Raw genomic sequence first — 16420 nt, 5'->3', positions numbered from 1 at the left:
CAAGTTTGCTGATGACACGATGGTGGTAGGTCTGATCACTGACAATGATGAAGCAGCCTACAGAGAGGAGGTGCACACTCTGACACACTGGTGTCAGGAGCACAACCTCTCCCTCAACGTCAGTAAGACAAAGGAGCTTGTGGTGGACTTCAGAAGAAAGGACAGAGAACACAGTCCCATCACCATCAATGGAGCACCACTGGAGAGAGTCAACAGCTTCAAGTTCCTGGGTGTCCACATCACTGAGGAACTCACATAGTCCATCCACACTGAAGTCGCTGTGAAGAAGGCTCATCAGCGCCTCTTCTTCCTGAGACGGCTGAGGAAGTATGGAATGAACCGCCACAACCTCACACGGTTCTACACCTGCACTGCAGAGAGCATCCTGACTGGCTGCATCTCCGCCTGGTACGACAAAAGCACCGCCCACAACTGCAAAGCACTGCAAAGGGTGGTGCGAACTGCCAGACACATCATCGGAGGTGAGCTTCCCTCCCTCCAGGAAATATATACAAGGTGGTGTGTGAAAAAAGCTTGGAGGATCATCAGAGACTCCAGCCACCCAAGCCATGGGCTGTTCTCACTGCTACCATCAGGCAGGCAGTATCGCAGTATCGCAGCATCAGGACCCACACCAGCCGTCTCCATGACAGCTTCTTCCCCCAAGCAATCAGACTTTTGAACTCTTGATCTCCCACGATCAAAATACATCAGCACTGCACTTTATTACCCTTACCCTTATATCTCACACCGGACTGTCATAAATGTAATTATTATTATATTATATTCTCTCTTAACAACTGACTATCAACCGACAGCCTGAATGTCAATACAGTACAATACAATACTGTACATTCTATATATACTACTATATATATTTTTTTATATATATTTGTATTTTTATTTTTATTGAATAATGTGTATCTATATAGTGCATACTGTATACTGTACAGTGTATGTTATTATTTGTATATTGTTGTGTGTAATTATGTGTATATCAGACATTTAAATTGTGCTGTGTTAATTTGATGTTATTGTAAATTGGTATATGTCTCATCACTGTCACGACTGCTATGTTGATCGGAACTACACCCAAGAATTTCACACACCATTGCACTTGTGAATATGGCTGTGTGACAATAAAGTGATTTGATTTGATTTGATTTGATTTTGATTAAAAGTCTAAACAGAGCTAGTAACTTTGTCACGATCCTGTCACTCTGTCTGTCTGGGTTTTTGTGTGACAGGATCGTGACGTCATTGTTCCGTGTCTGTCTTGTGTTTCGTTTTCTGTCTTTGTGTGAGCGCACGGCTTCGGTTGTGGTTTCCCTGCCATGCACTCTTCGGTCGGTCTTGTGTTTCATGACCGGAGCATGGTGTCTGGATCCTGACTTCCCTGTGTGGTTCGGTTTCAGTTTTATTGTCAGGATCCGGACACTCATACTCCTTGTCTTTTATTGGCGTGAGTGCATTGCGCTTGTGTCATCTTGGCGGAATGCACTCATGGCAATCGTCTGTGTCTGTCTCTCACGACTGCGGACAAGCTTCGCATTGTGCTTGCTTTGCGCTGTGCGCCCGGGTCGCGATCTGTCTTTACAGAGGTTCAGTCACTTCGGTCTGAGTTGTCGGGTTTATTTGTGGCCGAACTCTCACACAGGTGTCTAGTCTCTTGTTGCCGCCTGTTGCGTGCATTGCGTGGTGTTTGCCTCGCGATGTACGCTCAGGCTTTGTCTAGTGTGAGAATGCATGGCATTGCTTTGTTGGCATCACCATTTATTCTCTCGTCTTATCTGTCGGTTGGCATGAGCGCATATTGTCTTATTGTCTGGGCGATGTGCGCTCGTGCCATTCGGGTGTCTGCGTGAGGTTTTGTTTTGTTTCTGTTTTGCCTTATGTCTCTCTGTCTTGCATCATACCCCACCTCCTTGTTTGCCCATTATTTGTTCATTAGTTACACCTGCTCTGCCCATTAACCTGTTTGATTTCTCTCCCTATTTTAGCCTCCTTGCGTGTGCTGTCCTTTGTCAGTTCGTCTTGTTCTTCGGTCGTGTTTCTGTCCGGACAGTCCTGTGTTTTTGCCTCTCTATCCAGCTCAGCCCATTTTTTGTGATTATTGCCCAGAGCCTGTTTTTTCCCCTTCGAGGTAGTTTATGTTTTGCCCTTGTTTATTTTTGTAGTAATAAAACCTTTGTTTCACTCTGCATTTGGGTCCTGCCTCTGCTTCTCTACTGCTGCAATCGTGACAGTACGAACTGGGAAATAATGGACCTAGCAGATAATTTTTTTTTTGGTTCTCCTGCTCGTCAATGTGCAGAGCACATTAAGAAGCTGCGCAGGATACAACAGGAGGACAAGTCTGTGTGGTGGTATGCCCTAGAGATTTTGTCATTGTCCTCGGGTCTGGGATATGATCAGACCTGCCTAACTGATCTCTTTTGGGAAGGTCTGAATGAGCCCTTTAAATCTTGTGAGTGGAAGTTTTGAGCCAGTCAGGCTTGCTATGAAATTGCAGGGCTCCAGACTTAAATTACTTAGGAGCCATTGGTTCCTAAACTGAAACATTAAGGAGCCAAATGGCTGTTTTTAGTCACCAAATCACAGAATTGCTCGATTAAGATTGCTGTTCAGAAACAAGATAGACAGCCAAAGAAAAGACAGCTGATAACCCATTAATCAACGGTTTAATAAACAGTATATATAGTTGAGAAGCTGAGTTTGCATTCCCTTGTCTCATAAATGTTCACACCACTTTCATAATTTATACAAATATAAGAGATAAGATTTTTTTATTTAGTACTGCTCTTCAGAATCTACATTACAGATAATTACATATAGTATGCATATAGTAGTGTGTTGTCTTCTTGAGCATCAATGAATGTTTGCACCTTGTGTAATAGTTGTGTACAAGTCCCTCAATTGTAAGTGTCAAAAGCTTGATTTTATATATACACCAATAAGTCACAACATTAAAACCACCTGCCTAATATTGTGTAGGTCCCCCTCGTGCCGCCAAAACAGCGCCAACCTGCATCTCAGAATAGCTCACCACAATTGTACCGAGCGGTTATCTGAGTTACCATACACTTTGTCATTTCAAACCATAAATAAAATAAACTCTAGAGACTGTTGTGCATGAAAATCCCAGGAGATCAACAGTTACAGAAATCCTCAAACCAGCCCGTCTGGCACCAACAATCATGCCCCAGTCCAAATCACTGAGATCAAATTTTTTTTTTCCATTCTGATTGTTGATGTGAACATTAACTGAAGCTTGTGACCCGTATCTGCATGATTTTATGCACTGAACTGCTGCCATACAATTGGCTGATTAGATAATCTCATGGATGATTGCTGGTGCCAGACAGGCTGGTTTGAGTATTTCTGTAACTGCTGATCTGCTAGGATTTTCACACATAACAGTCTCTAGAGTTTACACCGAATGGTGCCAAAAAACAACAAAAAAAAACATCCAGTGAGGGGCAGTTCTGTGGACGCAAACGCCTTGTTGATGAGAAAGGTCAACGGAGAATTGCCAGACTGGTTCGAACTGACAAAGTCTATGGTAACTCAGATAAGCGCTCTGTAAAATTGTGGTGAGAAGAATATAATGTCAGAATGCTATTCTGTGATGCGGGTTGGCGCTATTTTGGCGGCACATGGGGGACCTACACAATATTAGGCAGGTAGTTTTAATGTTGTGGCTGATTTGAGTGTGTGTGTGTGTGTATATATTTTTACAAATTTAAATGTAATATATATATATATATATATATATATATATATATATATATATATATATATATATATTACAATTTTTAAAAATATTGCCTTAGTCTTTCTTTACGGTTACCGGATGGCCCAGACACAGAGACAACAAGAGTGCAAATTGAAAGAAATACCAGATGCAGGTTACTGTGCTACTCCAACCCCAATCAATAATTATCAGAACAAAAAAAAAGTGGTACACAATACGGGACTTTTAATTATAAAGAAGCTCCAAATACGCATGGGACTCTTATTTTGAAATGTCTGCACTCCCAGTTGTGAGCTCACTGACGGCTGATTCGCAAGAAAGTGAATCTGATTCAAACTGCTAACCCGGTTCAAATGAATCATTTGTTCACGACTCTCTCGTGGTGGGTTTGTTGTTGCGTGCGGTGCAGTGAGCTCGTTAGAAACAGAGTGGGTGAAAAGTGGCGCGAGACACACTGGCGCTCTAAAGATGTATTCAATAACTCGTGAGATGATATCTGACGAAACCACATATGAATGCACACAACAAGACTGTCACCAATGGCGACTAGATTTGAAATGATTGTCACAAATTATTTTTGGTCGCATTTGCGACCATTTTAGTCTCAGTCTGGAGCCCTGAATGGGAGGAGCTTATCACAGCCTGTGCCTCGGAAGCAGTTAGAGGAACTTAGAAAGAGGAAGCAGAGAAGAGTGAAGCCCAGCCCATCAGCCGAGCCCACTGCAGCTGACAGCATGTTCTTCTGCCACTGCCAGTGCTCACAGCCACGGAGGCCATTCCCCAGGTGCTGTCAGCGTTACCGACCTCTGCAGCCGTCAACGAACCTGTCCTGTTCCCTATGGTCATCGAATCGGTCCAGTTTCCTGAGGCCGTCGATGAGCCTGTCCTGTTCCTTGCGGTCATCAAGTCTGTCCAGTTCCCTGAGGCCGTTGACAAACCTGTCTAGTTCCCTGTGGTCATTGAATCTGTCAAGTTCCCAGTGGCCGCCGCTCATTCGGACCCCCTCCCAGCAGCCACAGCACTACCAGACCCCACACCAATTGCCTTCCCTCCTGACCCCTGCCCAGCAGCCGCTGCCCTGCGGCCACAGCACTGCTGGACCCCACACCAATGACTGCCTTCCCTCCTGACCCCTGTCCAGTGGCCGCTACCCAGTCCTCTTACCCCTGCCCAGCGGCCGCTGCCCAGTCCTCTGACCCCTGTCCAGCAGCCGCCACCGCTGGATCCTGACCTCCCTGTCTGATTCGGTTTTGGTGTTGGGATCCAGACACTCATGCTCCTTGTCTTGTCTTTTATTGCCGTGAGTGCATTGTGCTTATGTCATCTTGGCAGCATGCACTCACGCTAACCGTTTGTGTCTGTCTCTCGTGACTACGGACGCACTTCGCGTTGCGCTCGCTTTGCACGTCCGGGTCACGATCGGTCTTCACATTGTGCTGAGGTTCGGTCACTTTGGTCCAAGTTGTCGGTTTTATTTGTGGCCGAACTCTCGCACAGGTGTCTTGTCTCTTGTTGTTGCCTGTTGTGTGCATTGTGTGGTGTTTGCCTCGCGATGTATGCTCAGGCTTTGTCTAGTGTGAGAATGCATGCCATTTCTTTGTTGGCATTGCCATTTATTCTCTCACCTTATCTGTCAGTTGGCATGAGCGCATACTGCCTTATTGTCTGGGCGATGTGCGCTCGTGCCATTCAGGTGTCTGCATTTTTGTGAGAGCATGTGCCTTTGTTTGTATTTTGCCTCGTGTCTCTCTGTCTTGCGTCATACCAGCTTCGTTGTTTGCCCATTATTTGTTCATTAGTTACACCTGCCCATTAACCTGTTTGATTTCTCTCCCTATTTTAGTCTCCTTGTATGTGCTGTCCGCTGCCAGTTTGTCTTGTTCTTCTGTTTTGTTCGTTTGTCATGTTCCTGTCTGTAAGTCCTGTGTTTTGGCCCCTCTATCCAGCTCAGCCCATTTTTTGTGATTATCACCCAGAGCCTGTTTTTTCCCCTTCAGATAGTTTGTTTTGCCCTTGTTTATTTTTGTAGTAATAAAACCTTTGTTTTACTCTGCGTTTGGGTCCTGCCTCTGCTTTTCTACTGCTGCAATCATGACATGCTTATGAGGAAAGAACACATACAACAGTATGCCTGTCACTAAAAATGGCATCTTTTCCTTGACTTTCAGGGCTACCTTCCTGGTGCGTGACCAAATGGCAATAATCAAACTGAGAACATTGCAAACACTGACACCATGGGGACTGAGAGAGAACTGCTGCCCTGAACTTGAGCATCCAAATTGAATCAGAGCAAACAATTCATTCAGCTGCCTGCTGTAAACTCAGCAATAAAGTTAATAATCATGATTTATAAGACAGGAAATGCAATGTGATTACGGCTGATTTTGGCACAGTGTGGCATACTCAGCAGAGGCTGGTAGTCCAGGTGTCTTTCTAGAGCTCTGCCTGGAGTATGATGAACTAAGCATGACAGATGCTGTGGCAGGAGATCATGCAAGCCAATCCACAAACCGCACATTGCAGCCAGTTCACCTGATGCAAGCAGTGACTCAGTGGTTTCTCGAGAAACGTTTTCTCAGAATCAGTCTGTTGAGTCAAGCATGCATTGAAACATGATTGTTAATCAAAAGCATTAGGCAGCTAATAAATAGCCTGTTTCTCTGTAAACATTATGACAATTCTGAGAGCTGTGTAACGTTAATCATAACTGTTATTTATTAAATAGAAAATTACTATTGCTTTTTTTTTAACTTTTGAATTAGTAGGGGAGAGTGGGGTAAACTGTGCTACATTTTAGTTACGTTGACATCTTGTTAAGGAGAAATAAAATAGAGGTAAAACAAAAAATGATTTGGACTCATCCCTCCTTTTCTTTAAAAAAATAAAAAGTAAAGTTGTTAAATCATCGTTTTGCGGAATTTTAGGGTTAATGGTGTTACTTCATCATGGCAACGAGAGCAAAAAACTGTGACTCAAGACAGACGGTTGTTGCTGTCCTAAACATCGTGACTCCAAAAAATGATGAGTTAGGTGTAAAGAAGACGCCGGTAAAGGGGATAGGAGTTACTGTCTGTCACTTTTACTGCCCAACAACAACACAGGATAAAGCAATCAAATATACCGTTAAAGCATGAATAACGTATCATAGGTGTTAGCTGGGTTACTTTTAACCCAGGTAAATGGTCCTGAACTGTCATTTTTAATTATTGAAAACACAAATTTTGGCTATATCAAAATATTAAATGTACATTACCAAATAGAATGGCATATGTACACAAACACAAAACTACTCGTATCTGTATTTGTTATCGGACAATATCTAAAACTAGGTACTTGTATTGGTCTTCAAAAATTGGTATAGGTGCATCTCTAGTAATAATTATTGCAAAACACATCATACCTTGATGCATCCGATGCACATTAACCCAAAGCTACCATTTTGTAATAATTCATGGCTAAACTTAAGCCAAACCATTTACATGGTTCTATACATTGGCAATTTATCAACATGTCTGATACAGTATTTTTAGACCTGAATTAGTTGGCTTTTACATAAAATTCCTATAAATGTTTTCAACATTGAAACATGCTTATTGCTTTTCTCATGTGCTCCTCTCAATCACAGGCTGATATCTATGATGGGTTCTTTCTAAATAAATGATCATGTGACACATAAAAAAAACTGACACATCTTGCACTACTCTTCCATATTTTTTTTTTTAGAAGAAATGACTGATTGCTTTAGACAATGTCCAGCTAAATCTTGACTTAAAATCAAACTGTAACAATGTTTCTCATCAAAGACAGCCCTTTAACATCCTAATAATTATTTTCTTGCAACCCTTGCGAAACAAAGTCAAAGTTTCAACATCCCACCGCTGTTATGTCTGAAAACAATGTAAATTCCCAAAACTGTTCATTCAATCTGAGCAGCAAGCTCGATCTGTGAACCGCATGAGTCCAGAGGTCTGGCTCTAGAACAAGATTCTATTGTTGCATTGTTCACACATTCCTGAAAGGCCATGTTTATACAGATGCGATTCCACGGGCTATCTGAGGAGCCGCTCTCTGGCCGAGACCCTCCGTTGATCAAAGCTTTTAATGCAAGAGCAGAGGCACTTATTTAGGTCGGTGGGGACTCTGAGCACAAATCTCCATCTGTTGGCCGTATGGACCTTCTCAGATACCGCCGGGACAAGAACGCTCCAAACTGCCATCCCTCTACATTCGGTTTACTCAGCTGGCTCCCAATCCTGTTACCTCCCCTTTGTTTTCCCTCCGAACATGTGTTAAGTTAATGCTCTGTAACAAATTTCAAAGGCCAACTTCGGGGGGAGGGGGGGAAGGGGGTCAACAACAGGTAATAGACCGATTTATTGATGTACTGATCTACAAGGTGAAGAGGAAGCTTTTTTTTTATGGACAACCTGATATTGTTCTTTCACTCAGTCATGTTTTTGGTTGGGTGAACGGCAGATACAAATAAACACACCTGGACTCACCCTGGACTAAAAACCTCATGCACTTTATGAAGGGAACGCTAGACACCTTACTTATTCTGCACTAAAATACAGTAACCTCAGGATTGCTTTGATCACACCAGGTCAGCCGCGATTTCTATCCAAAAGCTGTCACTCCATTTTCTGTAATCCCGACTGGCTTGTAGAATTTGGTTACAGTGAGGCTCAGGTTTCCCCCCCCTAATTGGATTAAGGCCACACACCTCTGCTCTTGTTAAGCCTGATTTATACTATGGAAGAAGTCAAACTTTTTTCTCCTGGACGAACTAAAGCACCCTAGGCGAACGAAGCCGACATTTATACTATATGTAGCGTCGTTTTAAAATTAGTTTGTTTAGGGTGTTGTTACGGTGTTTAATGTACTGTTCCAGCCACACGTAAAGCCAATAATGCAGGTTTTTCTCTGCATGGACCGCCGCTTTTAGTGCTGTGTTGCTTCTTTGTTTTATTAATCTTAAAACGGAGCCCCTTCCACTTTTAAAAAATCCAATCGCTCCCTACGCATTTGTCGTGGCTATACTGTCTTTGTAGAGTTTGTGTTGCAAATCATGTAAAAAGTATACTTCTGCACAATCTCTTAGAGACAGGCTTCAAAGTTATCCATTTTAATGACAGTAACCTAGGTAACAACTCCTCAGCTGGCAAGCACGATTGTAAATAAAAAAACGTCACGTCCAAACCACGATTAGTTTTAACCAATCATCAACTCTCTTCGACCAGCCGAGTTCCCGAGGTCAAGAATTTCAGAGATGTGCTCAAACAGGAGAGATCTCACCAAACAAACACATTGGAAGAACAAAAACGTCACAGCACTTTGTCATCATTTGTAGGCAAACCAAGCGAAGCCTGTTCGCCCAGTAAGTATAAATTAGCCTTTACCAGCACCAATCAATGTGGAAATGAGCTGTCAACACATCACTATTTACTCAGCACTCATTTATTTTTCTATGGGATGCCAAAGGCAGCACCTACACTAAAAGGCACCAGATGAGGGGGACCGGTGGCTTTGAACATTTAAAATGATCTGTCCTCTCCAGTTGACTTTGTTCGGAAATGTCACAGTCCTACCACACACACACACACACAGAATATTAAAACAGGAAACAACAACAACAAAAACCCTAATTTATCCCTTTCATGCACTGCCAACGCCGTTTATATTCAATTCAAACACAGGCTGAAGACGTATATTTGATACAGTTGCAGTTTAAAAGCAAATAATATGAACAATTAACTTGATGGAAATGGGCACAGTGGGATATTTTGGGCTACAGCATTAGCTCAAAAAAAAAAAAAAAAATTGGTTTGCAATATAAAAATCATTACAAATAGAGCATGAAACTATAAGCAACACCATCAGGACTGGATCCCTTGGGAAGTTCATTAAAAAAAATAAAAGTCCAGATATCATCCTGTATGTTTTGTAAATAAAGGCTGCTAGAATTAATCAAAGTTGCCAAAAACCCCTTTAAAATTACGTTCCATTGCTTCGAGGTATGCAAGGGCATTTGCACAGTTGCTCTTAATTGAAAAAGTTATAGCAGTGCATTACACTTCATGGGTTTATAACCAGTACTATAAATCCTTGGCAGGCCCCAAAAAGGGAGACTGCCCATTAACTTATAGGATCCAGGCCCGGGAAGTGTAATTGACAAGCTCTAGGCTACTTTCATCACTTGTTGAGTTCATAGCGGCAATCCATGTTTCCTCTGGGATGCTGTTGCATCTTTGACATGAGGGTGCTTGTGACAAATCCCAGTCTGCTTCCAATCCAGTGGTGCTCGGCTCTCCATAAAACATGCACAAACATTCCACTCGCAGGCCTCGGAATTGAGTCCAGCCTGTGCAGTTAGCCATGTGTTCAAATTTCCTTCAAAAGCTAACTCACTTTGCTTTGTGGCTTTTGTGGAAGGAGGAAACGAAAACACAGGAGTTCACACAGTTATTAAACAAATGCAAAACTGATGATAATCTAGTTCTGCCGTTCCTCAACATGTACCCAGGAAGACAGATTTAAATGAAAAAAAAATGAAAGAAAGAAAAGCTGAACAAATGAATCTGTCTTCAAGTGCTAACAAATCTGAACTGCTGGTTTCATTATCAGAGCTAATCAGATCCTCATAAACGACCTCGGACATCAAAACTGTCATTGGACGAACCTCATATTCACTAACTGCAAAGATGACAAACCCTGGCATGACAGTCACTTCACACTGTAGATTAGCTGGCCCATCAGAAGAGCGCCTCTGGAAATTCATCTGCTATGAATTACAGCCACCTGGCCCCATGTCTTGATGACCATTGCCCAATATGGACAGATTACTAGGACCTTAAAACCATGCCTTCTTTGTAATTGACATTTAAACTGTTTGAAGTCCCTCATTAAAGTCTCTCAGGGATTAGACACAGATGTACCATGCAGAAGTACAGTACTAATTTGCTTGAGAGATTTTGACTGCTTATTTGAAATGCCACAGAAAAAAAAAAAAAAAAAAAGGTTTTTCCATACATTTCCATACATACATTTTTTGTAATTCTTTAGCCTAAATAACTACCCTTTATGCATGATAAAGCTTTAATGCCATTTAATAAATATTCATTCTTGTTTATAGAAAATTCATTTATAGTAAAATGTTACACACACTATCAAAACAAAGATAAAAAAGCATTCTAGAACCTTCGAGACAACCAATTCACATAACATGTTCACAAACATGCCAAGGACCAAACCATAGTTTTTAATTTTCAGTCTTGAAAACATCCTCAGCTTACTAAGTAAATAAATGGATGTATAAAACTAATATATATATATATATATATATATATAAACAATGATAAATATAATCTTTACAATATTAAAATAAAAAAATTGTACAGTCTACACTTAGTAAACTAATTTCCTAAATACCCAGAAAAAAACAAGTATTTTATAAATATAATGGAATAAAGTTATTAATTTAGTGCTCAATTTTTCATTCATTTATATATTGTCCAATGTCATTTAAGGCATATATATGATAGTATTTAGATATCTGCTTTGGTTACCATTCAAAATATGGTTTAATCAATATTTGCCACACTCCATCTAATATATACAGGGACTCTGATTGACCCAAGTCAGAGATATGGTTTTGGACATTAAACTTCTGCTTTCTCGTCATAACTCTTTTGATATTTCTCACATTACCACTAAAGACACATGGCGGAGCATAAGCTACCAAGTTAAAGTTGTGCAAGCGTTTTGGAAGAGAGAATAACGAGAAAGACAAACAAAGATGAATGTTAAATGTCAAGCTCAAAGCTGTTTTTGTCTTATTCTCCCCGCTTACTTATAAGTGATGCTCTTTCATAACCTATGCAAGCAATGTACAACCAGTGTCACGTATGTACAATGTAGAATTTAATGAGAAGACAAAAGAAATCTCGTGTCAGTTCAAACTTACAGCACTGCTTCTCTGCTGTAGGCAGGATCGATGCGCAGCGCCATGTTTTCAGCTCCCCACAGAAGACATTCCTATTGGCTACCGGCGTCGCAATATGTAAATATAAAGATTTTCTATTGGCCAAAGGGAATAACTGGTGCCTCTAAAGAACCGCCGCTTTCTGATTTAAAGTCGCAGACAAAATATATGTTTTTGAGGAGGAAAAAATAAAGGGCACTTTCTTAATATGTATTTACTAAATTTATACTTATTTATTATTTCTATTTATACTTATATGGCAGCTAATTAATCCTCCAAATCATTTAAACATGGCCTCAATTATCATGAATATAACTAATGTTTATTAATTTTATTCATACTAAATAAATTTGTTTATTACTTCCATACCAGTGTCACTATTTCTACAGTATAAACTATCTATCTATCTTTAATTCTGTATGCACATACCCAGATCGTGACTACATTTGGGGTATACGACAAGACTAGGATACACTTGCATTCCACAGTAAACCTTGATATTTAAAATCCTCATCTTGATTCATTAATTGATCTGACTCTCAAAGACTTAAGACATTTTTACACAGAATTTGATTAAAATGCAACATTTGTATTACACTCATTAAATTGAACATGCACATAATATGGTTGTGACAACTATGTAACTTAATATTGTTTGAAACATTATTTGTTGCATATTGCATAGTTTCAGATACTAATTTTTATTATTATTATTATTATTATTAAAGTAGGCCATGTACAGTATTTACTGTGCAGTATAAGCTGCAGTAGTGTTCAACTTTGAACATAGCCTTAGTTTGGTGATTATCCTGGTTGTCGTGTCTATGTGCTGACGTGCACGACACCATCACAGGATCGCGCTCCAGGAGATCAGGCACAGCGGTGGTGAATTACTACTTCTACCATCAGCCAAGTCCATGCGTGGCAAACAAATGACACGCAATATTTGCCATGATTAAGTCAGCAGGGGACTCTGAGGAAATGTCAAGTTTCAAAACCCCTTTCTTTGGCTATGCAGTGGTTGTACACAACATTGCTTGAATGGGAGGAACTCTGTAAGATGAAAATGAAGGTATATATGCAATTCAGTATTCATAATTAATTGTCTAATTAGTGCTTCTACCAGCTGGCAAAAATTAATGCATATACTGTATATCTCCAGTGTGCTCAAAATATACTTGCTGTTCACCATCACTGCTATCACAGAGATTCTTCCCTATTAAAGCCTTATTTTACAATGTCTGCTTTAAATCGTGTCAGAAAAACCTCTCATAGCATCAAGATATGTAATAAATCACATATCCAAGAAAGAACATTAATTCAATGCATAGCCACGGCAATACCACTTTAAATGTAAGTATTGCTGCATATACTAAATTTCTCTGTTCATACAGCTTCATTAACCTGCATATTTAGATATGGTAAAGCAGCGCCTCCCGCGTGTCTCTCTCTCTCTCTCTCTCTCGCTCGCTCGCTCTCTCAGTTTCAGTTTTAATGTGCTTTATTGGCAAGACAAACATTTTTACATTCGTATTGCCAAAGCGTTTACAGCTGAGCTGCATACAAATAAAACAGTGCAAAACAATGTACATAATATAAGAAAAAATAAATATGCAATGTAGCCTATTCATGGCAAATAAGGTAAAAAGGATAATGTTACATAATAAAAAATTACACAAGTTTAAAGTTACACATAAAGGAAAAGTCAAATGTTACTAAAAAACTAGAAAGAGACAAAGTAAAGTATGTTGGGGATGCAGACTCGGGTCAGTTCACTCACTGTCCCTCACTCTGTGGCAGTCCTTGTATTCACCTAATAAGAAGGGCAGTTTTTTTATTGCTTGTTAAATGGTCAGATGTGCTGTGAATATGTTTAATTTTGTGGTAAACATTTTCCTGGGTGGCTGTGTATTTTGTGCATGCATTCTGTTAGAAAATGCAGCTCTGTCTCGATTTCGTTTTGATCACAGTGTGGACACAACCTTTCTTCCTGTGGCAGCCATGTTTTCCTGTGTTTGCAGTTTCTATAGTGAGGTTGTGTCCACTGAGTCTGTACCTTGTCAAGGTGGCTCTCAGTTTTTTGTCTGTCACTGTGTACAGATAGTCTGCTATGGTATATAATTTTTAGGGCCAGATATTGCATTTTACACTGTTGTTGTGTTTGAGTTTCCTAAAAAGTGATATAATTACAGTATGTTTTATTTGTGCTGTAATTTGGCTGTATCTAATTAGTTTATCAGTATTGTTTGGTCCAGGTCTCCAGTGTGATGAGGGTTAGTAGATGTTGGTGAAGCATCAGGACTAAAGCTCTGGACCAGCTGAGAGAGGGGACTGGTTTCTTTGCTCGACTCTTGGTATTGCAGGGCTTTATAATGGTATGAGTGTGGGTTACTGAGTTTTAGATGTTTCCAGAATTTGATTGCCCGTTTTTGTATTTTTTCAAATTAGTGGATATTTTCCCAATTCTGCCCTGCATGCATTATTTGTTATGGGCAATACATACAGGGCAATCGGCTCAATCACTGATTCTAAAATTTTTAACCAAATTCTAATAGGTATTTCTATACAGTAGGACATTGTCTTTTATGGCATAGAAGGCCCTGCGAGCTGTATCTCTCAGTTCATTTACTGCAGGGTTAAGGTTTCAGTGGAAGTGATTTAATTAATGTGATGAGTGTGTTATTTCGTTATTTCCTAATGTGAATATTCGTTGCGTTCCCTGGGATCTGGATCTTTTCTGGAAGGTCATGATTTTAGTTTTATTGAGGTTTGCTGTCAGAGCCCAGGTTCTGCTGAAGACCTTGTTCAGTGGGAGACAACAGCACCAGGTCATCTGCATCATGGGTGGCTCCAGGGCTGGGCTACTGGGCTTAAGCCACGAATGTTTTCCGTTAAGCCCCAAATGTTTTGATCATCTTTTTGTAGTGATGTCATACGAACCAGCGCTTGGGTATCAAGTTGATATGAAAACATATTACATTTGATTATTTTAACATTACATATTAAAGTTAGGGTAATATACTGTATATAAATGAATGATTTCTGTCTTTCTATGGTACTGACAACACCAAATTCAGACTCAATTCATTACCCATGAGCTGTCTTGTTGGCAGCTGCTTTCCAGCTCTCATGTAACACTTGTGTGCGCATGCAAGAAGAGAGTTTGAGGCACGTGACTGCAGCTGTGTGTCTTGGAAACTGTGTTGAGTTGGTCCATCCAGATGCAGTAAGTACCAAAAATTTAGATGTATAACCCTGAAAACAAGGAATAATATATACAGATGTATTTGAGGAATTTGCTAACTTTAAAGTCAAGAGCCAGGACATTTGTGTGTTTAGCAAAACTCTTTATTAAGACACAATGCAATAAACATAGCAAATTTTAGGCGATCTAGCTATTATTTTTCATCTCTAGTACCAATTTAGCTTGTTTACAACCTGCTTTCTTGTAAATGAACTTAAGCACCCGACGAATCAATGAAAACTCTATACAACCATACACAATGTGTGTCAAACTACGGAAAACCGAAAGGGTTACAAAATAGTGTTTTTTTTTTAATCGCGTTTTAAAGTATAGATATCAAAAGCATATAATTTCTGATCTTTGAGTGTATCTGAGACAAATGTTAGTGAGACTTTTTTAGTTTACTATATAAATGACACATCATAGATGTATTCAGATTTTTATTATAAAGTGTATTATATTCTGATATTTCATCAAAGGATGGCCCCATCTCCACAGAGGTCTCGGCTAAGCCCTGAATGTCCACTGACCCTAGTACCACCCCTGATCTGCGTACAGCAGGTATTTGATTTCTGAGTCATGTAGAGTGAGATCAGGGGCTGTAGATTGCTCTAGACTTGTTTCTTTGTTGATGTAAATGTTTAACAATGCTGGGCTTAAACAGCAGCCGTGTTTCACTTCACGCTCCTAGGAAAGAAATCTTGTTTTTTTGTGCTAATTTTGATGCCACATTTGCTTTCAGTATACATTGATTTAATGAGGTCATAGGTTTTACCTCCTATGCCACTTTCAATATGTTTGTAAAATAATCCATTGTGCCAGATTGAATCAAATGCTTTTTTAAAGTCAATAAAGCATGCAAGCATTTTCCTTTATTTTGAACAACATGTTTTTCAATTAAGGTTTATAATGTTGAAAAATGTTCAGATTTATGGTAATTTGGTAAAAATCCAAATTGACTTCTGCTCAAGACATTGTGTGTTGTGATGAAGTCCAAAAGTCTAGAATTAATTTCACTACAAAACATTTTTCCCAGGTTGCTACTCACACAAATGCTTCTGTAATTATTTGGGTCAAATGTATCTCCATTTTTAAAGATGGGTGTTACCAGTCCTTGATTCCAAATGTCAGGGAAGTAACCTACACTCAGAAACACATTGAATAATTTTAGAATGGCTGATTGGAATTTAGTGCTGGTATATTTTAACATTTCTTTCAATATCCCATCAGGTCCAGATGCTTTTTTGGGGATTTAGAGTTTTAATTTGGTCTTTAAGTTCCTTTTCAGTAATAGGAAATTCTAATGGGTTTTGATTATTTTGATTGCCAATTCTAGTACTTCTAGTTGTTTAGTTATTTGATTTTGCTTACAATTTGTGCCAGTTTCTACTTTATTAAATAATGTTTGGAAATGGGTTTCTCATATTTCTCCATTTTGGAT

At 39.8% G+C, this 16420-nt stretch overlaps 1 pseudogene; it reads right to left on the bottom strand.

Annotated features, from left to right (window-relative positions):
* The window catches only part of LOC127447576 (citramalyl-CoA lyase, mitochondrial-like), a 101644-nt pseudogene extending 89875 nt beyond the window's left edge, over positions 1-11769 (bottom strand).
* Between the last annotated feature and the right edge of the window lie 4651 nt (positions 11770-16420).

Source organism: Myxocyprinus asiaticus, chromosome 10 (assembly GCF_019703515.2).
Source record: "Myxocyprinus asiaticus isolate MX2 ecotype Aquarium Trade chromosome 10, UBuf_Myxa_2, whole genome shotgun sequence".
Classification (NCBI taxonomy): Eukaryota; Metazoa; Chordata; class Actinopteri; order Cypriniformes; family Catostomidae; genus Myxocyprinus; species Myxocyprinus asiaticus.
The sequence above is the reverse complement of the archived record's forward strand: the minus strand, read 5'-3'. Positions and strand labels throughout refer to the sequence as shown.